This window comes from Erpetoichthys calabaricus, chromosome 3 (assembly GCF_900747795.2).
Source record: "Erpetoichthys calabaricus chromosome 3, fErpCal1.3, whole genome shotgun sequence".
Taxonomy (NCBI): Eukaryota; Metazoa; Chordata; class Cladistia; order Polypteriformes; family Polypteridae; genus Erpetoichthys; species Erpetoichthys calabaricus.
In genome coordinates, this window is record NC_041396.2 from 113,297,030 (window position 1) to 113,317,392 (window position 20,363).

Consider the following 20,363-nt stretch of genomic DNA (forward strand, 5'->3'; position numbering starts at 1 on the left):
CTCCACATCAATGACAGGTTGGACTAGTCTCAGAACACAGAGGAACTATATAAGAAAGGGCAGAGCAGGCTCTTTTTCCTGAGAAGGCTGTGTTCTTTTAATGTTGGAAGTGACAACCTTCATGTCTTCTATAATTCTGTGACTGCCTGTGCAGTTTTCTACACTGTGGTGTGCAGGACTGGTAAGATCACTTCAAGAGAGGCCCACCGAATCAACAAGCAGATTTAAAAGGCAAGCTCAGTTATATGATGTACTCTGGACCCATAGAGGTAGTAGCGAAGGAGGGAATTAAAACAAATGTGAGTGTCATTATGAACAATGCTGCACATTCTCTCTCTGACACACTAACACTGAATACTTTCAGCCAATGAATCATTCAGCAAAAGTGTGTCAAGAAACACTACTGGGGCTCTTTTATACCAACAGCAATGTGTCTGCAGAATGCCACACTGGGATGGTGACAGCCAAGTCAGAAGTTTTCTTTTTTTTTTATTTTCTAATTTTCTTCTTCTGTGGTGGGTTGGCACCCTGCCCAGGATTGGTTCCTGCCTTGTGCCCTGTGTTGGCTGGGATTGGCTCCAGCAGACCCCCGTGACCCTGTGTTCGGATTCAGCAGGTTGGACAATGGATGGATGGATGGATAATTTTCTTCTTTGTTCAGACCAAAGTGTGTGTATACTTATTTAATCATACCTACCTACCTATTTATGTATTTATTTATTTAAAGAGCTTCTGTAAAAAGCCAAAGTCCTCCCTGGGGACAAATAAATTTTTATCTATCTATCTATCTATCTATCTATCTATCTATCTATCTATCTATCTATCTATCTATCTATCTATCTATCTATCTATCTATCTATCTATCTATCTTCTAATACTCTTTATGAATTATTTTGAGACTATAAAAACAACTTTCCTTATTTGATTTTTTATGCTACCTAGTGAGATTTGCTCAAATGACTGTTGTGAATTAAAAACATTGTTATTATTAGTAGTAATATTTAATACTGTATGAAATTTACTCTAGGAAAACATATAAATGTGTAATATTTGGTATGTTATAATTACCACGTTCACATCATAGTAGTAACAAATTTAACTACAACTTCTGTTTTTTTCAATCAATTAATACATTGTTTGTGAAAGTTAGATATTTAGGGCTTTCTAGTTTTTTTTCCATCCTTTTATAATCAAACAAAAGTAATTTAAGCTTTTCTCCTATTAAGCGTTTTAAGATTTTTCATTTCATTGCATAAACAGCACTAATCCTTGTGTACATTTTTATTGAGAAATTCAATAGACCATTACAGAAGGTTTGGTGTTTGCATAAAAAATGAAAATTGTGTACATTATATTTTACTTAGCATAACAGTTATCCTGCGGTGGGCTGGCGCCCTGCCCGGGGTTTATTTTCTGTCTTGCGCCCTGGGTTGGCTGGGATTAGCTTCAGCAGACCCCCGTGACCCTGTAGTTAGGATATAACGGGTTGGATAATGGATGGATGGATAACAGTTATATTATAAACTTAATATTCCAGTTTCTACTATACAAACAAAATCATTGTATATGGCAATATTCTATATTAACTTTTTCCAGTCTATAAATAGTGTATGCAATATATCTTTCCATTTTTTATTTGTTTTTATTGTTGAATAAAATGGACTTATAAGCCAGAACTTTAAAAGTACAGCACACATGTCAAATTATATTAGGATATTTTAAATTATACAAAAAACAGTTACATTTTCTTACATTTATGTACTGTTTAGATATAATCAAAAGGGACAAGCTGAATGCATCCATAATTTTATTGTATTGTCAATGTCATGAAAATAATATATTCCATAACTAGACAGACTGCAGAAAATGAAAACAATTAGTATAAGACTTACATGTATTTTTATTCTGTCTTTGGGCACTCAGATGGTTTGACCACTTTGCCTTAAATAATACTGAGGCTAACCATGACTATTTGGCATTTTAAGCATTGTTTGCAAAGTGTGTTTACCACTCTAAAAGAAGAATGTATCGTAAGAAGAAAGGAATGTACCAAGTGTTAATCTGAAAATGTTTCAATTCTTTGTTCAGTTCTCTTAGTACACAAGTTTTGTTTTGCAAACATTACACAGTATAACTAATGAATTATGAGAAATGTGTTTTATGGGACAGCTGGTGTATTCATAGTATCTTTTTATGCATGTTTAATTTAATATGTACTGAGTCAATGAAATGATAAAGTCTTGAGACCATTTCTTTTGAGAATATTTTAAATAATGCTGGGGAACACAGTGGTGCAGTTAGCATGGCTGCATGACAGCTACAAAATTATAGTTATATTTTGGCTCATTCTCTGTCACTGTCACTGTATGGGTTTTTCTCTCCATACCTTCCTTTTTCCTTATTCCCACATAAAGTTATTTGTCAGCTTTAAATTGGGAGTGTGTGTTCCAACTTTGCATTGGATATTGCTACACTCTTAAAAATACTGGTTCTTTAATGGGATTTTATAATTTTTAACTGGGTTGTATGGTTCCATGTTGAACCTTTGCTTAACAAAGCACCATTTAATTTTGGAAAGAGTTCTTTGCCTATGAAGTTGACCATTCCTGTTAATGTATGGTAAGTTACCTAGCAGGACACTAACAGATTAAGAACCCTGGCCTTAGCCTGTGTTGTTGTATGCAGCAAGAATCCTTTTAAAATGAGGAGCCCATTTCACAAATCTGTTACCATTTAGTCACAGCAATTTACTATACAATAGATAGATAGATAGATAGATAGATAGATAGATAGATAGATAGATAGATAGATAGATAGATAGATAGATAGATAGATAGATAGATAGATAGATAGATAGATAGATAGATAGATACTTTATTGATCCCAGGGGGAAATTCACATTCTCCAGCAGCAGCATACTGATACAAAAAAAAAAAATATTAAATTAAAGATTGATAATAATGCAGGTAAAAACAGACAATAACTTTTTATAATGTTAATGTTTACCCCCCTCGGTGGAATTGAAGAGTCGCATAGTTTGGGGGAGGAACGATCTTCTCAGTCTGTCAGTGAGGCAGGATAGTGACAGCAGTCTGTCGCTGAAGCTGCTCTTCTGTCTGGAGATGACACTGTTTAGTGGATGCAGTGGATTCTCCATAATTGATAGGAGCCTGCTTAGCGCCCGTCGCTCTGCCACAGATGTTAAACTGTCCAGCTCCATGCCAACAATAGAGCCTGCCTTCCTCACCAGTTTGTCCAGGCTTGAGGCATCTTTCTTCTTAATGCTGCCTCCCCAGCACACCACCGCATAGAAGAGGGTGTTCGCCACAACCGTCTGATAGAACATCTGCAGCATCTTATTGCAGATGTTGAAGGATGCCAGCCTTCTAAGGAAGTATAACCAGCTCTGTCCTTTCTTACACAGAGCATCAGTATTGGCAGTCCAGTCAAATTTATCATCCAGCTGCACTCCCAGGTATTTATAGGTCTGCACCATCTGCACACAGTCACCTCTGATGATCACGGGGTCCATGAGGGGTCTGGGCCTCCTAAAATCCACCACCAGCTCCTTGGTTTTGCTGGTGTTCAGGTATAGGTGGTTTGAGTCGCACCATTTAACAAAGTCATTGATTAGGTCCCTGTACTCCTCCTCCTACCCACTCCTGATGCAGCCCATGATAGCAGTGTCATCAGCGAACTTTTGCACGTGGCAGGACTCCAATTTGTATTGGAAGTCCGATGTATATAGGCTGAACAGGACCGGAGAAAGTACAGTCCCCTGTGGCTCTCCTGTGTTGCTGACCGCAATGTCAGACGTGCAGTTCCCAAGATGCACATACTGAGGTCTGTCTTTAAGATAGTCCACGATCCATGCCACCAGGTAAGAATCTACTCACATCTCTGTCAGCTTGTCCCTAAGGAGCAGAGGCTGGATTGTGTTGAAGGCGCTAGAGAAGTCTACAAACATAATTCTTACAGCACCACTGCCTCTGTCCAAGTGGGACAGGGATCGGTGTAGCATATAGATGATGGCATCCTCTGCTCCCACCTTCTCCTGATATGCAAACTGCAGAGGGTCGAGGGCATGTTGAACCTGTGGCCTCAGGTGGTGAAGCAGCAGCCTCTCCATGGTCTTCATCACATGTGATGTCAGAGCAACAGGCCGGAAGTTATTCAGCTCACTAGGACGTGATACCTTTGGGACTGGGGTGATGCAAGATGTTTTCCAAACAATACAATACAATACAATTTATTTTTTGTATAGCCCAAAATCACACAAGAAGTGCTGCAATGGGCTTTAACAGGCCCTGCCTCTTGACAGCCCCCCATCCTTGACTCGCTAAGAAGACAAGAAAAAACTCCCAAAAAAAACCCTTGTAGGGAAAAAATGGAAGAAACCTTGGGAAAGGCAGTTCAAAGAGAGACCTCTTTCCAGGTAGGTTGGGCGTGCATTGGGTGTCAAAAAGAAGGGGGTCAATACAATACAGTACAATACACAGAACAGAACAAATCCTCAATACAGTATAAAAATAAAAATTTTAGAAGTACGGAGTAGAATTTAACAGTAGATGATATCACATAATATGATTTGGATTTGTTTAGAGTCCTGGAGACCTCATTCATCAAGCTGCCTTCCCCATTTGGCCATTCCACAGCTGAAATAGTGCTAATCCGATGAAAGGACCCCTCTTTCCCACGATTCCTGTGATCCTCCATCAGGGATGACTTTACCTTAGGCAGGCAAAACAACTTGGCAGGTGGGCTGTGGCGCCAAGTGCCACATTTGAGTACTGAGAAGAGACTATGTGGAGCCTATTACAAATCTAAACAAATACAGGCTTTTTCTGGAATCACCATGTGGATGTGTCTTTTTGGAACCAAAAACGGTTTCCCAATGGCATTGCCCTGAGGAACCACTCTGACACCTTTATTTTTAAGAGTGTCTGCAATCCTTAACTGGATTAAATATGTTTGATAATGAATTAATTAAATAATGTATAAAACACTGCTTGTTTTATGAAGCAGATAATGCAAATTATTTATCAAAAACAGAATTTTAGAAGTAAGATTTATACAGTACATATCTTTAAACAGAAAATAAAAAGTAAATTGTTCCTATAAAATGTTACTTAATTGCAGTGGCCTAATTTCTTATTTTACATTACAAGAACATTGATATAGAACATTGTTTTTTTTATTCTTGGTAAATTCATTAATCTTTTATCAGTCTATGCTCATTATTGGCAACTAGATAATAATATTAAAGTGCATTACGTTTCTTTTATGTGGCAAAATGTATAGGTCTTTCAACATTGTACCAAACCTGTCACTGTGTTAGATTTAAGTATCAACTTTCTTCCTGCAACTGACTCTGTGTGATGATATAAACTGTCAGTTGGAGACTAGCAGGTGCTGAACTGAAGCTGCCATGTATACGTTTTAAGAAAGGACTACGTTTCCCTCCTGATTCACTTCTTCTCTGTTATATTTTGAGGTAAGAAGTTTCTATCAAAACTACAGACTGATGTAAGATATATTATTAAGTAGATAACTTTACTAATTCATTTGCTGCCTATTTACACTAGTTATCAGGTATTCATTTTCTCAAAATAAGTTCAAACAAAGTAATCAATAGGCTTGTATGATTTCAGTAATGGGGAAAATGCAATATTCTGTTTCAAAGTTACAGTTATAAAGGCTAAGTAGGCATGACGTAGACTGAAGTGTAGATACCGTACCTCTCATTGCTAAACAGTTTCTGATGCACCTAAAAGCTGCATCAGTTAGCCGTAGGCTTCTTCACAGTGTATTTGTTAATTCAGAAGAGAATGAACCTAGATTAAAGGTCTGTCGAACATATCCAGCTACACAAATGCAGAATATATCTATTGATCAGCAATTTTCTTTTATTATATACAATAATCTTTTAGTTTAACATGTCTCATATTCTTGGTAGTGGAAAAAGAAGCTTATTCATTGTGGCCATATTCGGCTTAACATATTTGACATGTTATTTTGTAGAAAAGCTTAACTCTTTTTTTGATACTATTGTCTGATGAGTAAAAATTAAGTTTACTCCAATGGCAGAACTTTAAAGCCAGGTGCTGTCTTAATTAGTCAAGTGTTCATTTCCTGGGACCAATACAGGTGTGTCCTACTAGACAGTCATTGAAGCCTAAAAAGAGTCTGAAGGTTGAATTTTGCTACCTCTCTGATCCCCTTACTTTTATGGGTAAATAGAAAAACGTCATCCTTGAATTATTAATAGGAAATATTAAGGAAAGTTAAGCTGGATACGCAGTGCTTTGTGATTTCTAGCATACTGTTAATGAACACAAAGAATTCCAGACCCCTTTATATGTAGGCGTATGTGCACAGTTGGTGTCCAGTAGAAGTTGCTAATTTATCATCTGCAAAAGTTTGATGATAGGTTCCACTGTACCATGCCAGTAGAGAGAGGAATGCACTTGAAACTTAAATGTGTGTAAGAAATAACACACCATAACATTCTCAAATACATTTAATCTAATTCAGGAGTGGGGTACTGATCCATGGAGAGTGGTTTTAGAATCACCGGTTAATGTAATGTGCATGCCTTTGGGAGGGAAGCTAAGGTACCCACACAGACAGGGGCAGGACTTAAACCAAGGATACACAGGGGCAGGACTTAAACCAAGGATACTGGATCTGTGAGGTGGCAGCACTAACCATTGTGCAACTACTATTGGGTAATTAATACCTTTTTATTATGCAGCTGTTCACAGTTTTAATATGTTTTTGCTAATCATATTTTAAAAAGCAAGCAGTTTCATGTAATTAATTACGAATAATAAACACAAATTAGGAGACTGAAATTTTATTCTATAAGAGTAACTTATAAATATTCAAGCAAGAAGGCTAAGCTCGCAGAAGTACTATAAAGCTATTTTTAATACTGATGACTCAGAAACCATCATATCAAATGACAGGAACTGGGACCAATTTACCCATTAGGTAGAATATAAGGAAAATGGTTTTAGGTTTATATATTAAACATTTTATCTGCTTCTAGACATACAATTATTCATTTAGCGATCGGAATATTACCCAAAAATCACAGGAGCCAAGGTATAAATTTTTTATAATACCTGTTGATCTTTTCTTTCATCGCTTCTTTGATCTTTTATTACCTTTTAAATGTCTACATGTCATTACTGTATGGCTAGAGTATACTGTGTTTAAAATGTATGAATACTTTTTAAGCTTTGGTTTAATACGTACATATTTTAACAACCCGCAAAGTGTGAAAGACTGAGGAATCTGACTTTGTATGCTAACCGCTGGTGAATTGCCCTACAAAGGTTTCTTCAATAGCAGCTTCCACAATGTGCTTACAGCTGCTTTGTCCCTTTGTCCCATGCATGCCTCCTGGCTCCACCTCACATACAATCTATAGGCCACACTATCCCCTGGCTCCATTAACTGAGTGACTTTAGCAGCTGGGGGACTTGTCCAAAATGCTCTCTAAGTACTATGTCTGCGCACTCCCCCCCCCCCCCCCCCCACCCCCCACCACTCATCACTCATGGAGTTGCTTTTATGCTGCCGTCTCCAAGTATTCTCCACGTCATGCCCAAAACACAACCCCCACCTCCCCCAATGAATGAAACTCAATGAATGAAAAGTTAGCTTATTGCCTAAGTATAAAAATGAGCATAGTGTAATTATAATGAGTAAAGCATAAGGTTATACAATTAGTACAGTACAGAATGGCTTTCCTTGCTTCTTGTTGAACTGGAGTTCTTCCTCTTTGAAGAATCATTATGGGACATAAATAAGCATAAATGACTAAACATAAGCGGAAATAAAGTAGACATGTGGAGTTTGCTGGTTGCTAGTCTCAAATGTGGCCATGGTCGGTAATTACATTTTTTTATTATGGTTGTATCTATGAATATATGGAAACTGAAGTAGTCGCTAAGCGAGGAGGACTTGTATAGTGTTTTAACTATGGTAAGAGTGTAGCTACATAACATCTAAAATAAAAACTGTGTTAAATTACTGTCATATAATGGCTCTTCTATTATACTGAGAAAAACTCCTCTGTGGGATTGAGTAGTGGGAAATATGCTGGTAGAAACAAATTCTAAAACTAGGGATGGTCATGATTCATTTGTACACCACAAACTACCATTACCCCTAAATAACAACGTAATGTGGCTACACTACTTGCTTTCTTTTTATTGAGGTAATACTAAATGTCATTGAGGAATGTCAAGAGAGATCAAGCAAACCTGTTTCATTCATTCTGTATTTATTTAGACAAAAGTTGTAGGCATCAGTTTCAACTAATTGACAATTACCCTTCTCTTACATGACGCTGTGTTAAATTTCTCATAAACAGATGATACTCTTGTTTATGACCATGTTCTCTATTGTGTTTTTTTTTTTTTGTTTGACTGCCATTGTCTGTCTCCATTAGGTGGCCATCTCTCAGGTTTGCACAAATACAGGAGAACATATCTCTCTATTATATAAAAAAATCTTGGTTCGAGACGTGACCTTTTCAGAAAGACAGTTTGACATCCCACGAGAGAACAACCAATGTAAAACAAGATCATGGACATCTAACCTCTCAGTTGTTGGAATGCTTTTGGCAGACACACTTCATGTGCTCTCAGCTCTTAAAAATTATATATGTTCTGGATGGCACGTCAACGATTAAGCAAAGAAGAAAGAGCAGCGCTTCGAAAAGAGATCCAAAAGCGTTGGAGAGAAAAGAAGGCAAAAAAATGCAAAAAAGAACAATAATAATCAATGTGTAAATTCTGAAAATAAGGAAGTGGAATTTGAAAGGCTCAAAAAAAACGGCACAATACACATGCAGAGCAAATTAAAGAATATGAAAGTAGTAAAATTCAAAAGTATCAAAAAAGAAAGTAAAGATCGCATTAGCACAAACAAACGGAAATTATTACTCGGTGAAATAACGGAACAGCAAAAAGAGATTGAATATATAGACATAGGTGATATGTCAGAAGTATGTAGATATTGTAAGGCTTTAAAGTTTAAGTCGGAGACTTGTAGATCGTCTAATTCATGTTGCCATCAGGGAAAAGTAGTGTTGCCACCCAATGAAGAGGCGGATCCGTGAGAATTAAAAGATTTGTTGTTTGGTGAAAGTGAAATCCACAAACACTACAGGGAAAATATCTGAGTCTACAATAATCTTTTCGTGTTCACATCATTCAATGCTCAAAACTTAGATTTACACAATAATGGAACATACACTATGAGAATCTTTGTTCCCGCAACAATTAAAACTATGACAAGTTTTATTTAGAAGAAGCGAGCAGGGTACGGAGAACCCTAGTAGAGATATAAAAACATGTTATACATATGCATAATACTACATAGTAATGTCCTCACACTTACGTCAGCTCCATATAATACTGTACATTAACATTAAATTAGCATGCATCGAGAATAAATGTTCTTCACCTTCTTTCTCTTTGTTTTTACCTCCTTGTTGTTTTCCCGCTTTTATAGCATTGACTAGGATTGTTGTGATTTGTTTTTCTAAATTTTTGTCCTGAGATTTTGTTTGGTGTATGAACAATTTTGCTATTTATTGGGCCAATAGTGCCAATTCTTTCTGAATGAGCACATGATGCAATTTGTGCCTCATAAGGATGTTTTTGTAGGTAGATTTTTGCAGAAAACGTGTAAAAAAATGTAACATGTTAAATATGGCTAATAGTTTTGATAGTTTTGAGAAATGTGTATAATTGCTTGCTCAGTCAGTGACATAATCTTAGATGCAGACAAAGCTATTTAAAGTATGCAAACATGTATCGACAGATTATTGGTGTACAGAGGAAGAAGACCATGATGAATGATTTAGATGTATTTGAATGTGACATGAGAATGGGAGACTGAAACACTGTCACTGCAGTGACAGCGGTTTCAGCAAATTGACATGATAAATCCACTTTCTAGGTCAACGATTAGGTTGGATAACTAAATAATCAACCAGACCCTTCCTCTCCTTAACTTCATATGGGCCTTACCAATGTGCCAGTAATTTGGAGTATGAGGTAGGAACCAATACCATGACTCAGTCCCCTGGGTGGAACTCCCAAAGGGAGTAATAACAATGAGCCTGGGCTGCTTGCACCTTCTCCATGTGAGATTTTAGAATAGGTCTATTTTTTGCAAATCTATCGTGTAAATGCATGATATATTCAAGTATATTTACAGAGGGAAGGGCCTTCTCCTCCCAACTTTCTTTTAATATATCCAGTATACCCCGGGGTTGTTGTCCATACAACAATTCAAAGAGTGAGAACCCCATGGAGGCTTGTGGGACTTCCTGATATGCAAAAAGGACGAGGGGGAGGAGCTGATCACAGTTCCTTCCATCCTCATTGACTACCTTGCGTAGCATCTGTTTGAGAGTTCGGTTGAACCTCTCGACTAAACCATCTGTTTGAGGATGATGTACAGAGGTCTTTAAATGCTTTATTTTCAGTAACCTAGCTGTCTCCCTGAACGTCTCCGAGGTAAAAAGCGTCCCTTGATCCATCAGGATTTCTTTAGGGATGGTGGCTCGCACAAAGACCCCTACCAACTCCTTGTGCGACAGCTTTGGAAGTGCCTGAGCGTAATGGAACAGCTTCAGGATATCAGGTGGCATAATCCACCAGGACCATTATGTATTTATGACCTCTGGCTGAAGGCTATATGGGTCCCACCAAGTCAACCCCGATACATTCAAAAGGGACATCAATCAGGGGTAAAGGGATTAGAGGAACACGGCCCCTCCTAGGAATCTGCCGCAATTGACATTCCGGACAGGACATGCAAAAGCGGCGGACCACCTCATTAATCCCAGGCCAAAAAAAACAGAGCTTGATTCGCTCTAAAGTTTTATCGGGGCCCAGATGGGCTCCCTGGAGGTGGGTATGAGCCAGTTCACAGACTTGTCGCCGGTAAGTCCCTGGGACTAAGAGCAGGGACCTCACCCCTGCTTCATGTTCTGCCACCCAATACAAAAGGTCATTATTTAATACAAAGTGGGGACCTTATGGCATGGGATGTGTTGTGCTCTGGCCATCTATTAAGATCACTGCATTTTTTGCACATTTAAGGGAGTCATCGTTCCATTGCTCCCTTTTAAATGAAGCCGGGGTCTGCCTAAACTGAAACTGCAGATGACTTAGGGGATCAAACTCGACCTCAAGGAGCCTGGTTACAGTCCAAGCTGGAGCAGCAGTTGGTGATGACGTATCGCAATGCGTCAGCCTAGCTGCTTCCACATCATTCTCTGAGGCTGCGTTCTACTCCTCTACCAGCTGTGTACATGGCATGGAGGTAGCTGAGGATGCAGTGTCAGCGTCCATAACAAGACTTAGTGTCTTTGTAGGGATAGTGAGTTTAATGCCGCGATTTTTGTCTGACCAATCTCTACCCAGTATCATGGGAAATGGAGGATTGTCGTGTACCGCCACCGTCATTTTCCTCACAACGTTGTCTTGGCAGATGTAACAGCTGGCGGACTCGTATAATCGGATGTCCCCGTGAATACAGGTTAAACAGGTCTTTACTTTTAACCATTGTCACGGCAACACTAAATGGCGAGCAACAATGAAAATGTTACTGCCAGAGTCAAATAAAGTCGCTACTTTATGGCCATTGACTAGCGCTTCTCCCATATGTGAAAAGGCCAGAGGATTACCAAGAGCACTCTGCCTACCCCCACATTTCTCCGCAGACCCTCCTGTCACCTCGCAAAGCCCTCCGCTGTGCATCTGAGTTCCCCAAAGCATGCTCCGCAATGTAAGAAGGACTCTGAATCAGGGACACAACTCCATCTGGGTTCACAGGGATCCCGTTCTTGTTCTCCCAAGTAGGTTTCCTCCCGTAAGGTATTAAGGATCCCGACCAGGAAGTCCATGGTATTATATGAATGTCCCCAGGTCAGCTGGGCGAGCGTAGAAGGAAAACTATTTATTAATATGGCACAGGCCACTTTTTCCACAGTCTTTCGGGTCTTTTTATTATATGGCCGTAGCCAGCACCTGACTTTCTGCCACAGTGTCATGGCCTGTTTTTAGAAACACTCCTCTGAGTTATATTCCCAGTTCATTATATCCCTCACCTACCGACCTGAGGTGCCCCCACCTTTCTCAAAGGATTTTTCCTTTGTGGGGATCTTTGGGTCGGTCCCCATCCTCAGGAGCCCATAATAAGTTTCCACTAAGTTCCTTTCTGAACCTGGCCCTTGTCTGTAGGTCCTCTGCCTATGGTTCCAGGTTCTCTTTAGGGAGAACTGGGTCGGAACATACTCCAGATCCCCCCGACACACACCGTCAGACCCCAGCGCGGCAACACGAGAACAGTACTCTCCTACCTGATCTTCAGTCTTCAGGTCTTCAGTTGTTTGGGACGATGGTGTGTTGTGACTTTGTTTTGGTTTGGCTTCCGGTTTCACAAGGAGGCCATCCTGTTGACTACACCACTGTGAAAAAATGAGTCTCAACACACTGAAAAGGTTTGGGGTAGCCACCTGTATATTGTCCCTGGCTGCAAAAAGTTTAAACAAAACAAAAACGAGGATGCTCTTTGGTTGAGTTCCCAGAAAGGAAACTGAACTGGTTTGAAAAGATGGAGGTTTTATATGCTGTAAACCGGAAGTGGTGTCATTTGACCGGAACAGGAAGTGATGCCAGTCTGGGTGCCGGAACAAGAAGTGACGTCCGTGTGGGCACCGGAACAGGAAGTGATGTCAGTCTGGGCACCGGAACAGGAAGTGACATTAAATCAGGCAGGTTTTCCCATATTTGGTCTGCAGAGATAACAGAAATAGGTTTAGAGCACCCCACCACCCCCTGGCCTGGCGGGTAATCACCTCCACTTGGTCCACTCAGCTCGCTCCTAGTCGCACATGTGTGGCAATATGTTCTTTGGACTAAAATAAATGGAGCACCAAAATGTGTCATGCCACTTGCCCTTTACCTTACGTATCCCATGAAATACTGAATGTAAGTATGGATATATTTTTATAATGTTTCTATAGAAATATACCATACCACACCATACCATTTTCCTTAGCAAGATAGCAGGGGATTTGAGCCTATCATATATAGAAAAATATTTGATTTTATTTCACTTATTATTTTATGTTCACAGCTGATTGAAATCTTTTATTAATGCTTTTCACTAATAAATGCTGAAGCAGTTTTCAGCAGCACCCCCCAGGAAGTTTTCTTTTTTTAAAAATTTAAACCATATGCTAACATTTAATGTGAACATATGTATAAACAATATATGCTGTGTGCCAAGAAATTATTTACTTTTAGGTTCACTCAACCTGTATTAGGCTATCTGTGGCTTTCAGAGTAGAGCAATAGGAATGCTGTGACCACCAGGGGGCATAGCAAAGCCTCAAGTCCCCAGACACAACTACACAGCAAAGTCCTGGGTTCAGATATAAGGTATTTATAACATTCCAGCTGTGTAAGCTCATGCTGTAAAAAGCCTGTTCTCTTAGAAACCATGGATTCTGGCACTTCAATCAATCAATTGAATCAGTTGTGCATTAGCAGCTAAGTGAGGTTGTCTTTCCTCGTCAGTTTCATTTTGCTGACGTGTTTGCCTCTGTTGTCTATCAGCAGCTAACCTCCTCGGAGGTTTCAGTTTTTGTCGATGTGCTCGCTTCGCTTGTGTAGTGAGTTACTCTTTCTCTGCGGTTTTACTTTGGTGACAGAGTTGATTTCTTTGAGCTTCATGTTGTACCTTCGTATTTCCTGTGGCCACACACTTCTGGGCCGGAAAGACAGACACACACACTTCCACGTGTAGATATTTATATATAAGATAATATCTCCACAGGTTTCCAAATTCCTCCTATTCAGGCTGCACAACAAAGTAATAAGTTTATCCTTCTCTACTCATTCAGGAAACCAGTCTTCTTTTATGCTGGATCCAGGAGTACTTCTGGAGACCATAGCATTGCACACTGGTAGCACTTCCAGGTCAGGTGGAAGCTTTTCAAAGAAGGTATAATGATCCTCTGCAGCTCCCTCTGGGACACCCAAGATCCTCGACAGAGTTATCTCATGGGACTGCAATTCCCATCCAGACACCAGTAGGAAACTGCAACTTTGTTTGGTCGACATCCCTGGGATTCATTCAACCTCTGTCCTTCTGTGTAGGCCTCCCTTCTGGGAAAGGCACCTTAATCCATGTTGGTCAGGATTCCAGTCCCTTTATTATGGCCTCTTTTCCCAGCAATGAGCCAGCTGCCATCCTGGTTGGGATGCTGGTCCTTCTAGTATGGCACTCACATGCCATGACCAGGATGCCAAGGTGATGGAGCATTAGTGAGAACAAAAAGATTTCAATGCAAGTTGGCATAGCCTTAGCATTGTTAGTATTAAAAATATATATAATGGTTCTAGTGTTAAATTAAGTTCTCAGTTTAAAAATGTAATTTCCTATATGGTTGTTCTAATAGTACAATGACAGATTTACCAATTATGATCTTGGTGAGCATAATCTTAAAAATGTGTCAGAGACAGAAATTATATTTAGTACATTTCTACACAGCACTCAGACAGTTCACAATCTCAAGCATAGGAATTACTAAATAGGAAAGAGTAGCCGCTAGCTAATGATAAAGTGTTTCCTATGTACTTCATTTCCAGGTGGAGAAAATGCTGTCATGTGCACTGTGATGTATATTGGTGCATCTTTGTGTGGGAAATATCCAGTATATGACATTTTTAGAAAAAAAAATACTTCTCCACATAATGTGAACAAGAGCCATAGATTATAATTAATTTAACTGGAATGCTGAGAATTACTTTTGCTACCCAGCTAATTAGGTCTTAGGGAGCAGTATTTCTTGCTGTCCACCTCAGGAAAAAAAAAAAAAAATTAGCCCCCTCCCCCCCAAACACCTCTTTTTATTGAGTTTTGTCGATTGCGAAATTGTACATGGAATGATACTAGGTTGTTTTGCTTCTCACTAATGATGGATGCTTTTCAATAGAAAATACTTCCTAAAATACAGTTCCATTTACATAAATAAAAAATTCTACATACAGGTGAAATTAACCTTACTGTAATTATGAACACAATTTTTGTTTCTTTACACAAATGCTGGAAATGGCTCAGAGAATTCTGAAGCAGACTATTATTCAGATCATAAAGATCCAAAATAGTGTATCTGTTGTTAAGGTGTGAAATCTTCTACCTGGTGAAGGAAATTTCACATTTAGGTGGAGCACTATTGATTCAACTCTGGCTGTTAGAACAATTGATTACTCTTTGGGCGACATCTTCCTGAAATGGAGGCATTATAGTACTGAGATCCAGTTTATGAATGAGGATAGTTAGGATCTTGATATTGGCCAGAGGACTGGTGCATATTTGGCTCTAGCCAGCCTGATTGTGGTAATGAAGTGAAATCTAAGTCCAGTTTACAATTGCAATCACTGTGCATTCTTATCCACGCATGGGATCATGAGCTTTGTGTGGTGACTAAACAAATGAGAACAAGCAGCTCAGATTACCTTTATTCACAGAGTTGTTATACAAATTTTTTACATTAAATTTTATAAAACTTAAGACCACATTACAATAAGTAAAACACAGCTTAACCAAGAATACAATTAGTATAACATTTCATAAAATGAGTTTAAGTTAGAACATAAATAACATTTAACATCAACGCCCACCCAGTTAAGAAAACCACATACAAACACAAAAAAGATAATTCCTCATGAGCAGTATTTAAAAAAAAATAAAAATAAAGAAATAAACAAAAGCCCACCAGGGTATCATAGAACAGCATTAATGAATTCTTGTCAAATCCTGAAAAAGATTTGACCAGCTTCCTGGTAAGAAAAACTGTATGTTTTCTAGATTTTGATAATATATAAGATAAGATAAGATTCTTCCATTTAAGCAAGGCAGGTTGACATGCGAGCAGTGACGTACGAATATTACAATAGATTTATCATTTTCCTAATCTTTCCTCTGCTAGTGGTACTCAAAATTATTCCATCGGGAGATCAGGTGTAATTGTGAGTCCAACACTATCTGAAAAATAAGCCTAATGTATAACCTAATGAGGCTGAGATGTGATGACACGGTTTGTAGTCAGGATTCTGTCTCTGATATACCACTATCATACTCAGCTCTTGCACTGAGTGAAAGAAATTGTATGTTATGAATGACTGAATTGTCCTCACAGGTGGTGCAGTGGTAGTGCTGCTGCTTTGCAGTAAAGAGACTGTGGAAGATTGTGGGTTCCTCCCTGTGTGGATAGTGCTTTGAGTACTGAGAAAAGTGCTATATAAAAGTAATTTATTATTATATTCCTTTTCTGAGACGTTGATTGGTACTCCCCTTTCACATCATCCAAAGGTGTGCACAGGAAAATTAATACAAATACTGTCACTGTCATCATCATTATTCAATCAAATCAATCTAAGTATAAATATTGATGAAATATTAGAGAAGTTAGGCAAGTTCATTATGAAAAAGTTCCTAACTTGCAATGAAAAAAGTGTTCTTCTGAAATATCTGACATGTAGTTCAATCCATGGAGTCACATAAGTGATGAGTGATAAGATGAGTAGAATGAAGAAAGGGAGAAAAACAAATTGGATTAAGGCCACTGCTGTCCCACACAGAGTCTTTTAGGGTTAGTGGGAACACACAGAATATCTTTCAAATGTCATCACACACACACACTTACCTGGAAATAACCCAAGGGGAGCTGAAGCTGGGTAAGGGGAAGTTTGGTCTGTGCTGTTCATATTCTTACCACCACCATGTAAAGTGGAAGAAGAAGACAAGATAAGAGATTAGATGAAAACATATATGCAGTACTTTGAGAAAAGGAAATGGAAAAGTTTGCTATTGTCTGCTTTTGTAAGGAGTACAAACTGACAATAGAATTGTATTAATCTGACTATCAAAGCTCTTTGTACGAAAGACATATCTGTGGAAGCATGCCATTGTTTACCTGCGAAGAAAAAACTGCATTATTTTGTGTCTGACGCCTGTAGATGACAGACTGGTTTGGGTTCTTTCTTTCTCTTTTTTATCTGTTCCTGTTTTAGTTATGATTGGTCAGGGTAGATGGGCTTTGATAATGGAGGATAATAAACATTTTAAATGGAATATTTTGTCTTCACCACATTCCAATAGAACTAAATAAATACAACTTACCCTAAAATACCCTAAAAATCACATGTAGAAATGCCCACTCTTACAGACTGCAAAGGCAATTAGAAATTGAAAATTGTGTTCACTTTACTTAAAATAACAAAAAAGTGATACATCTTTTATCAAGATGATTAATCTGGTTATTTCATCACACTTTAAGTTACATAATTTTATCTATTGCTAGAAAACTCCACATTCTTTTAAATTTTCATTCTCGTGAAATCTACCCAATCCATCTTGGCAGTGTCCGTCTACCACTCATGCTGGAGATTAACGTAGATCCTTATATTTATGTAATTTAGGGATTGTTGTTCTAAGACTTAAAATTTAGAATCTAAATGAAAGGTGTATGTCACGCATCAGATTTTATAACATTTAATAGCATTTTATTTATATGTAGTTTTAGTGAAAGATTTGTAACAGTAAATTGGTTAAGTATTAACAGACATGTTCTCCTGTTTTGAATCCAGGTCAAATGCTACAATATTTTAATGCTACTAAACCATAAAAGACGTGTTTACACTATGGCTGGGTTCACATCCACACAGAGAAAGATCACTATTACAGTTATTATGCAATAGATTCACTGAAACAAAGAAATTCAGTTTAACCTGAACCAGACCCAGCATGATTTCCCATGTGGAAGACAAACTGAACAAGGACCCAATAAATTAAATGATAATAGAAGTACCTATATAAATTGGGGGCGTTACATATATATACCTGTATTATATATATACATATGTGTATGGGGTGTTTTCAGGGCTCCTGTAGTGCAAATAAGTCAACTCCAGAAGGCAAGGTGGTGCTGTTGGTAATTTCTTCTCCCTTTTTTGGCCAAAGAACAGAAAACAAACAGCAGGACAACTGCTGAAGTCACTTCTTGCCTTCTCCTCAAGATGTCTGTCTCTTCCACCACTGGACTGTATATAAGAACCCACCCACCTTCATTCTTGGACATGCATTTGAGTGCAATGGAGCTCTTTACGAGAAGTGACGTATTTCTTTTTTGACCTGAACTGTCTTATTTTTTTTTTTTTTTTTGTATTTTGCAGCCAGATGGTCAGTCCATTAAATGGGGTTTTTCACTCTTCATCCTGTTCCATATTGCTCTTTTACAGCATATATACAACCACTGAATTTGGTTTCCTGCTAGTGTAAGGGTGTATTTTGCACAGATAAGCAAAACTCACGCTCACTCACATGAGGACAAGAACAATTGTCATCCAGTGGAACTAAAAATACATTATTTTCACAATCTTTTAGCTTTAGATGCTCTCTTGTAACATGCTCACTTGAAAAATAAGAAGAAAGGAAGACAACAGGAAAGAATACCAGCAAGAGAAAAGTAGTTTATCAAGCAATGTCTTTTAAAGGGTTTGTAATTTTTTTGGTTGTTACTTTGTTATTCATTAAAATGTATCTCTACTTGTCATTATTATCATTTTCATTCCGCTTTTCCTGATGAGGCTCACTGTGTGTGACAAATTTTTGTCCACCATGATTATTCTTCCTCTTAATCCTAATAAAATAAATAAACATTCTGATCTTTCCTTTTATGGAAAAACTAAAACAGTTAATAACACTTATTTATGGTTAAATTGCGATAAATTAAGAAGAACATTTGTCATAATGTATTTTAAACTGTGTATTTTCCAAACATCCGGAGCATGACTCAGTAGAATGTTTCAGTGCCTATCTGAGCCTGATCAAATGCATCCTCATCAGAGTGCTTCAGATACATATCACCTTGTAAAAAGATGCTCTAGATCCATATAATCATAACCATCAAAAACTACCGGTAGTATTCGGTCAGTATCTGATTTTATAGAATAGGGTGATCAAACAACCTTATTTTCCAGGACTTGAAAGATCAGTCCAGCTGTGATTGATAAAATTCCTAAAATTGCCTAGAATTTTCTTTTGCTTGTTGCTCAGACTATGTAAACAAACATACAGTAAGCATACATATTTTCTTCACTCCAGATGTTTTCAGATACTGTGCATACTATGAAGCAGACTTTGCCAGGGATTGCAAAAGTTTTAGTTTACAGAATAGCATGGATGGCAATTTGACACATTTGAGAGCTAGCAGGATAGGGCACAGGCACAATATGAATGAATACTGAATCATAAGTACACAAAATGCCCAAGCAAAAGTGTAACTTACAGAAAACCTAACAAAAATGAACACTTTCACACAAGTGGGATGCCAAATGTACTAGGTGTATGTGCCAGTAATAAATCAAGACTCTAGAGACTTTGAAGCTCATATCCACACTTCACAAAATATTTATATTCACAAAACTGCAGTTAAGGGAGAGAGTTTGTCAAAAAAGTGACAGACCTGGTAAAACAGAGGGTGCTGTGACTGCAGCTGAGGGTGATGTGGCATTTCACATAGTTAAGCATCACAATGGTTACACATGAATGAATTGTAAGGTACAAGCCACAAAAATCTTCTATAAACAAAAGTCATAGTCTAAATAAATAAATAAACAAAACACAGCTTTCCCTCTCTAAAAGTTTTTTTTTTTTTTTGTTAATTGTTCAAGTGCTATTTTCCAGTGAGGTTTTTTCTTTCGTTCGGACACTTTGAGATATTTACACCTTTTTCATTCTATGGCCACCACAATGTTAAAGATTGCATGACCCATTTATTATGTGCCTAACATCATAGCAAACAAGAACTCACAATTGGTAGCACCTTAGAAACAAAGCAACAAAATGGGAACAAACAAATACAACAACAACAACATTTATTTATATAGCACATTTTCATACAAAAAGTAGCTCAAAGTGCTTTACATAATGAAGAGAAGAAAAATAAAAGACAAAATAAATTAAAATAAGACAACATTAATTAACATAGAAAGGAGTAAGGTCCGATGGCCAGGGTGGACAGAAAAAACAAAAAAAAACTCCAGAAGGCTGGAGAAAAAAATAAAATCTGTACGGGTTCCAGGCCACGAGACCGCCCAGTCCCCTTTGGGCATTCTACCTAACATAAATGAAATAGTCCTCTTTGTAGTTCGGGCTTTTCACGGAGTCACTTGATGCTGATGGTCATACAGACTTCTGGCTTTTAATCCATCCATCATTGTTGGAACATCATGGTGCTTTGGGTAGATGGTGGTGGCGCA